The sequence below is a fragment of the Lathyrus oleraceus genome, chromosome 7 (genome assembly GCF_024323335.1).
Source record: "Lathyrus oleraceus cultivar Zhongwan6 chromosome 7, CAAS_Psat_ZW6_1.0, whole genome shotgun sequence".
Lineage (NCBI taxonomy): Eukaryota > Viridiplantae > Streptophyta > Magnoliopsida > Fabales > Fabaceae > Lathyrus > Lathyrus oleraceus.
In genome coordinates, this window is record NC_066585.1 from 414,275,903 (window position 1) to 414,284,118 (window position 8,216).

At 38.1% G+C, this 8,216-nt stretch overlaps 1 non-coding gene across 1 annotated transcript; it reads right to left on the bottom strand.

Moving 5' to 3' along the window:
- Positions 1-4,597: 4,597 nt before the first annotated feature.
- Positions 4,598-4,704, bottom strand: LOC127108992 (small nucleolar RNA R71). Its single transcript, XR_007796482.1, has one exon. It is a non-coding gene; the product is annotated as a small nucleolar RNA R71 (small nucleolar RNA).
- Positions 4,705-8,216: the final 3,512 nt, after the last annotated feature.

The following is an 8,216-nucleotide window of genomic DNA, read 5'->3' on the forward strand; positions in this document are numbered from 1 at the left end:
ATGCAGGTCATGCCAGGACTTGAAATTAAGCGACGGAAGCGGAATTTGAAACACTGTTTCCCAATCAGCAGCTTCAAAAGTATATGTTCTGACACCGATAGAGCACTTAAACATATATCCTCTACCAGATTGTAAGCCATCATAAAATGCCCGGATAAAATCCTCATGATACTCATCCTTTGTAGACAAAAATGACCCAAGTCTTTGTGCATGTAGGAGTTCAACCACATCATTGAGAAGTACCAATTGCAGGATGAAGCAAGTCTAAGGCATTTGGAGGAATGTCTGGTGGCTGCTGAGAAGTACCAACCGGTTCCTTTCCTTTTCCTTTTCCCTTTTCTCTAGCTGGAATGGTTCGTGGAGGCATGATGATGAAAGGTTGAGGGAAAGTGGAATGAATTTAGGGTTTTAGAGAGAGTGATGATGAGGAAAATTAGGGTTAGCCGCTGGTTTTGGGAGGTATGGGGATTGCTGATATGAAGTCTTGAGATAGGATGTGATAAGAGTGGCTGATGTGTCGATCCACGAGAGAGAAAAAAATGCATTTAATCCAAATAGCAGTCAGTATGTGTCGATGCATATGGCCATGGATCGATCCATATCATGCATTTTTGTTTGTAAAGGGTCTATGTATCGATACAAGCGACAGATGGATCGATACATCCTGAACCAGTTTTGACAAATTTGAAATGCAAAAGATATGAATCGATGCATACATGTTTGGATCGATACGTACTGATGCCAAACCAGATTTTAATGAATTTTTATGCAGTATGGATATGCATTATGAAGTATGTCATGATATTTATGCCCAAGTATGATTCATAAATCAGTTTTTTTTTTTAATGTTCAAACAATATATGCAAAGAAATTTACATCACTGAGAGTAAGAACTTTTGTTCTAACATACACAATCACATAGTTGTAAAAGAATTATAGAAAGGAGTGATATTACCTCTGCTGACGTAATCTTGTGATGTATAAATGACATCTAAAACAAATCTCATCAACCAAGGTGAGGCATAATATAAATACGAACAAACATGCTTAAGACATCAATTGAGAAAGATCTAAGATCCCTAATTCACGACGAATGTTGAAGAACGGTTCCGTTGCCAAAGGTTTAGTGAATATATCAGCAAGCTGATTTTTGGAATTAACATGCTCAAATACAACGTCTTCTTTTTCAACATGGTCGCGAAGAAAGTGATGTCTAATCTCTATGTGTTTAGTGCGTGAGTGTAAAACAGGGTTTTTAGTAAGGTTTATGGCACTAGTGTTGTCACATTTTATTGGAATACGTTTGAGTTGAATGTTAAAGTCTTGTAGTTGTTGCTTTAGCCACAAAATCTGAGCGCAACAACTACCGGCTGCAACGTATTCAGCCTCTGCAGTTGACAAAGCCACAGATACCTGCTTTTTGCTATGACAACTTACCAAGGAGTTTGAAAACAGGTGACATGTACCACTCGTGCTTTTCCTATCTGATTTGCAGCCAGCAAAATCAGAATCGGAGTAACCTACTAAACTACAATCACTTCCTTTGGAATACCACAACCCATATTTAGGTGTTCCATGAAGATATCTAAATATGCGCTTAACAATTTTTAGGTGTGATTCCTTAGGATTTGATTGATATCGTGCACACATACAAACACTAAACATGATGTCAGGTCTAGAAGCAGAAAGATACAGAAGAGATCCAATCATACCTCTGAAATTTTTGACATCTACACACTTACCATGCTCATCCTTATCCAGATTTCCGTTGGTAGGCATAGGGGTGTCAATTGATTTTGAGTCATTCATTCCAAAGCGCTTGAGTAGTTCTCTGTAGTATTTTGTTTGACATACTGCTGTACCCTCATCAAGTTGCTTTATCTACAGTCCTAGGAAGTAGTTCAGCTCCCCCATGAGACTCATCTCAAATTCACCCTGCATAACCTTAGAAAATTCTTCGACCAAGTGTATGTTAGTTGAACCAAAAATTATGTCGTCTACATAAACTTGAACTAAAAGGATGTGCTTTCCCTTGTGTTTAATAAAGAGAGTATTATCCACTTTACCTCTTGAATATCCATGATCAATTAGAAATTTGCTAAGCCTTTCATACCAAACCCGAGGGCTTGTTTAAGACCATACAAAGCTCGTTTTAATTTGTAAACATAATCTGGATTTTCAGCATTCTCAAAACCAGGAGGTTGTGAGACATATACCTCTTCATTTATGACATGATAACATGAAATTATATCACATTTTAGGACTTAATTCAATTAAATTATATTATTATCTACTTTAATTTATTTCATTTTATAAGATATTACGCGGTATTTCCTTTCTATTTATCTCAGGTATCTATTTGAAGCAAAAGTAAAAAAAGGAAGAAAAGGAGGTGCAAAAAGAAGTTTCTGGAAACAAATAGCAAAAGCCAAGCCCAGCCCAAAGAAGGCACAGGCGTTGTGCCTGTGACGAGCGTCACAAAGGTTGTGACGAGCGTCATGCTATATGCACTTGTGTGACGAGCGTCACACATGGTGTGACGGACGTCACACCATTCCCCTATATTTGAGGCACAAGGAACGCTTCAGAGACGTTGAGAGAGAGTTGAGCCCTATTTCCACGCCCAACTATTCTGCACGTTGAAGACTTTTGACGCGGAAGCAGTTGCAGGAGGTGGCATATAAATAGTAGCTTTTTGGAAAGCTCAGGGTTCCACGCTTTTTCCAGATTTTTGCCGTTTTCGCATTCTTTCTTTTTCCAGCAGCTTAGGCATATTTTTACAGTATTACTTTGACAAATTTTTATATTGTTTTCCTTTTGCAATTCTATTTTCTTTTCCAGCTCTTAATTAATTTTTCGCACAATAGTTTCTACACCGGAAACTATTGTGTACCTTTTACCGGATCTAACCTTACATTAGAATCTAGTGTTTTTTATTCCTTCGTTTTATTTTTCTGCCTGATTGAAGAACTCAAGAACAAATCCAACCAGTCTGTGGTGGAGTGTTCAAGACTGCTATTTAATTATTCAGGTTCTATATTTATTTGTTGAATTTATATATGCTTGTTTTTACTATTAATTTATATTGTTTGCCTGCGATGAGTTTGTTTATGCATGATATTGTCTGGCTAATTTATTTAGGTATCGGTATGTAAAGTAAGCGGAATGAAGGAATCAAAACTAAGTTGGTTTATCTAAAGTTTAAAATTAAAATCACTCTTTTTACGGTCTCAATTTACAGGTTTAATAACAAAGTTTTTGTACGAAAGTAAAAGACATAAAGAAGTTAAAATCAATAAAGCGAGAGTTTGAGGTTTTGACTGGACAATGTAAATTGGACATTAATTCTAGATCAGGGCGAGAGCAATTTTTAGAGCTAATTAAATTCTAACATTTTTCAAAAAGTATTTTTAAAGATTGAATGTGAGGGCGAGAGTTAAGCATTTCAGTTTAATTATATAACCTAAGTCAACAGAGCGAGAGTTTGAGATAAGGGTGTTTAAACGATTAGTGTTTTCTTAAAAAGAGTTTCTACGGATTCTATTGTTTTCAAAAAGTGGTTTTTGACTTAACTATAAGTGACAGCTACGTTAATATAAAATCACAGTTTATTCAAAAGAGCGAGAGTTTGAGATAAAACTTTTAACCAATAGCGTCAACTGAAAAGATTTACTTTAAAACCAAGAAATCAATAAAGAATTGATTCCCTAATTACGACGAATTACATACCGATATCCGCTTTATTGATATTTAATCTAGAATTTAGTTTAGTTTTAGCCTTTTCCCCCAAAAATCAAAGTATTACCTGCCTTAGCTTTACGAAGTAACCTTAGATAACGGTATATCGATTCATAAGTCCCTGTGGGATCGATATCTTTTAAAACTACGCGATAGAACTGTGCACTTGCAGTTTGTACCCCAATTCGACTCATAAAGTCGAGCGATCAAGTTTTTGGCGCCGTTGCCGGGGACTTTTATTTAGTCGATATCGTAACTCTCCTGTTACGCTGTAGAGAATAAGGCTTTTCTTTTTCTTTTCTTTCTTTCGTTGATTTGTATGCCACGCACTCGCTCTCAAGGCGAACCGCTCTACTTACGAATCAACGATATCGAACTATATCTCCGAGTCTTACGAAGAATTCGGGAATATCGTGCTGCAAACAATCTCCCTCCTGTAGAACTTCCTGATTTCAAAAATATTTTCCCTTCGATACCCGAGATGGCAGAACCAGCTCGTGCTCTTAGAGATTATGCCGCTCCATCGCAAGATGAACCACATTCAAGTATTGCTCCACCCGCAATCGAAGCAAATAACTTTGAACTCAAACCTTCACTGTTGCAGGCAGTGCAACAGAACCAATTCTCTGGGAATCCTACCGAGGATCCTAACCTTCATTTATCCGTATTTGTCCAATACGCCGATACTGTTAAAGCTAATGGTGTCACTTCAGAGGCAATTCGACTTCGTCTTTTTCCTTTCTCACTAAGAGATAGCGCTAGAAGATGGCTTCAATCTCTTCCTTCCAACTCAGTCACCACATGGAACGAGTTGAAGAAAGTTTTTCTTGCTCGATATTTTCCGCCAAGCAAAACAGCTATGTTAAGAGCCCAAATAAATGGATTTAAACAGAAAGATAACGAGTCTCTTTTCGAAGCATGGGAAAGATACAAAGACATGATGAGAGTTTGTCCACACCATGGTTTAGAAGACTGGTTAGTGATTCATACATTCTATAATGGTCTCCTGTACAACACGAGGTTGACAATAGATGCCGCCGCAGGTGGTGCGCTAATGAACAAACCTTATGCAGACGCTTACCAACTTATCGAAAGCATGGCTCAAAACCACTATCAGTGGGGAACCGAACGAACAATGGTGGAAAAACCTCAAACGAAAACTGGCATGTACGAGATAAGTAACCTTGATCATGTTAATGCAAAAGTGGATGCTCTGGTCCAGAAAGTTGAAAGTTTAAATATATCACCTCCAGCCACAGTAGTTGCCATAACTCAGAATTGCGAAGTTTGTGGAATCCAAGGTCACACTCCTGCAGATTGTCAACTCCTAACAGGAATCCAAGCGGAGCAAGTAAACTATGCACAAGGAAGCCCCTATTTGCATACCTATAACTCAAATTGGAAGAACCATCCAAATTTTTCATATAAGAGTAATAATGCTCTATACGCACCTGGACAATCTCCAAATCAAGCCCCAGCTATACCTCTAGGATATCAAAAGCCGATCCCATCTACATCTAACAATAACGCCCCTTGGAAATCCAACTTGGAAATCATGATGGAAAACTTTATAGCTTCTCAACAGCAAACCAATAAAGATTTCTTAAACCAGAATGTACACACTGGCGAACAAATTAAACAACTAGCAAGTAAAGTAGATGCCCTGGCTACTCATAACAAAATGCTGGAAACGCAAATATCACAAGTAGCTCAACAACAAGCGCCTACTGCTGCCCCAACTGGTACATTTCCTGGCCAACCCCAACCTAACCCAAGAAGCCACGCTCATGCAATTATACTGAGAAGTGGAACGGAAGTGGAAGGACCGTCTGACCCAAGGATAGAAAACCAAAACTCTGAAAGGTCAACTGAGGAAAGTGAACCTAAGGAAAAGGCAGAGAGTAATAAGGAAACCGTAGAAAAGAAGGAACCTTATGTACCTCCACCACCTTATAAACCACCTATCCCTTACCCTCAAAGGCTTGTTAAAACCAAAGATGCGGGCCAATTTAAAAAATTTGTCGACCTACTAAAACAATTAAACGTCACTATTCCGTTTACAGAAGCTATTACGCAGATGCCCTCATATGCCAAGTTTTTAAAAGAAATTCTTTCTAATAAAAGGAAACTTGAAGATAGCGAAACCGTTACACTTACTGCTGAATGTAGCGCTATAATACAGAATATGCCTCCTAAACTTAAAGACCCAGGTAGTTTCTCTATACCCTATCACATAGGAAAATTTGTCATTGACAAAGCCTTATGCGATTTAGGAGCCGGTATTAGTGTTATGCCTTTATCCATATGCAAGAGACTTGAAATGGGAGAATTAAGACCAACTAAAATGTCTGTGCAACTAGCAGATCGTTTCGTAAAATATCCTGTAGGAATTCTTGAAAACGTTCCAGTGCGCATAGGTCAATTCTACATTCCAACTGATTTTATAATTATGGATATTAGAGAAGATGAAGTTACACCCATTATACTGGGAAGACCGTTCTTAGCAACCGCCGGTGCAATCATAGACGTAAAACGAGGACGACTCACTTTCGAAGTAGGCGAAGAGAAAATTGAGTTCATTCTTTCCCAATTTTTGAAAGCACCTGCAATAGAAGATACATGTTACTTCATGGATATCATCGATGAATGCATAAAAGAAACGGAGTTAGAAAAATACAAACCATCTGACTACCTTGTAGAAGACAAACTTAACCAATGTTTAGCAATAACATCGGACCCTACGCAATGCCTCAAGAAACCAACCTTAGACCTGAAAACACTTCCCAAGAATCTGAGATATGAATTCCTAGACTTAGAGCTTGAACGACCAGTGATAGTTAATGCTGACCTAGGAACACTCGAAACAGAAAAACTCCTGCATATCTTAAGAAAATATCCAACCGCACTAGGTTACAACATCACCGATCTTAAAGGAATAAGTCCTTCTATTTGTATGCACCGCATCATATTAGAAGAAGACTGTAAAACTTCTAGGGAACACCAGAGAAGACTAAACCCGATCCTAAGTGAGGTAGTGAAGAAGGAAATAACCAAGTTATTAGAGGCAGGTATCATATATCCTATATCTGATAGCAAATGGGTTAGTCCTGTACACCTAGTACCAAAGAAAGGAGGCATAACAGTCATTGAAAATGAAAAAGGAGAGACTATAACCAAACGAATCGAATCGGGATGGAGAATGTGCATTGACTATAGGAAACTAAACAAAGCAACCCGAAAAGATCATTTCCCTTTACCATTCATTGACCAGATGTTAGAACGATTAGCAAAACATTCACATTTCTGCTATCTAGACGGTTACTCAGGTTTCTTTCAAATACCAATTCACCCTGATGACCAAGAAAAGACAACATTCACGTGCCCTTTTGGTACCTTCGCTTATAGACGAATGCCGTTTGGCTTGTGTAATGCTCCTGCAACTTTCCAAAGATGCATGATGGCAATATTCTCCGATTTTCTAGAAAACATCATGGAAGTATTTATGGATGACTTTTCCGTATGCGGACAAAGCTTTGAAGAATGTCTTGAAAACCTAGAGAAAGTTCTAGAGCGATGTGTAAAAGTAAACCTAGTACTTAATTGGGAAAAATGTCACTTTATGGTACAAGAAGGAATTGTTTTAGGACACATCATCTCAAATAGAGGAATTGAAGTAGACAAGGCCAAAATAGAGGTAATCGAAAACCTTCAACCTCCGAAGACTGTGAGAGAAGTACGAAGCTTCTTAGGACATGCCGGTTTTTACCGACGATTCATTAAAGACTTCTCTAAAATAACTAAACCGTTAACCGGATTATTGATGAAAGATGCTGAATTCATATTCGACAATAAATGTTTAGAAGCATTTCAAACGCTTAAACAAGCACTGATCTCCGCACCCATAATGCAGACACCAGATTGGAATGAACCATTCGAAATAATGTGTGATGCCAGCGATTACGCTGTAGGTGCTGTTTTAGGACAACGAAAAGATAAAAAGCTTCATGTTATATATTACGCAAGTAGAACTCTAGATGAAGCACAAATGAATTACGCCACAACCGAGAAAGAACTTCTAGCAGTAGTGTTTGCGCTAGATAAATTTCGTTCTTACTTAGTCGGAGCCAAAATAATCATCTACACTGACCACGCTGCTATCAAATACCTCTTAACTAAAAAGGATGCAAAACCTAGACTCCTAAGGTGGATCCTGTTACTACAAGAGTTCAATTTGGAAATCAAAGACAAGAAAGGAACTGAAAACATAGTAGCAGATCACCTCTCTAGACTTGAGAACCTTGAACCGGAAAGAACATCAATTAACGATGATTTCTCGTACGATAAGCTTATAGCTACTTTAAAAGAAAATAACGCTGATAAACAGGTAGAAACTACCTTAGCAATATCTGTTACACCGTGGTACGCTGACCTCGTCAATTATTTAGCTGCCGGAATAGTTCCATCTACCTTATCGTACC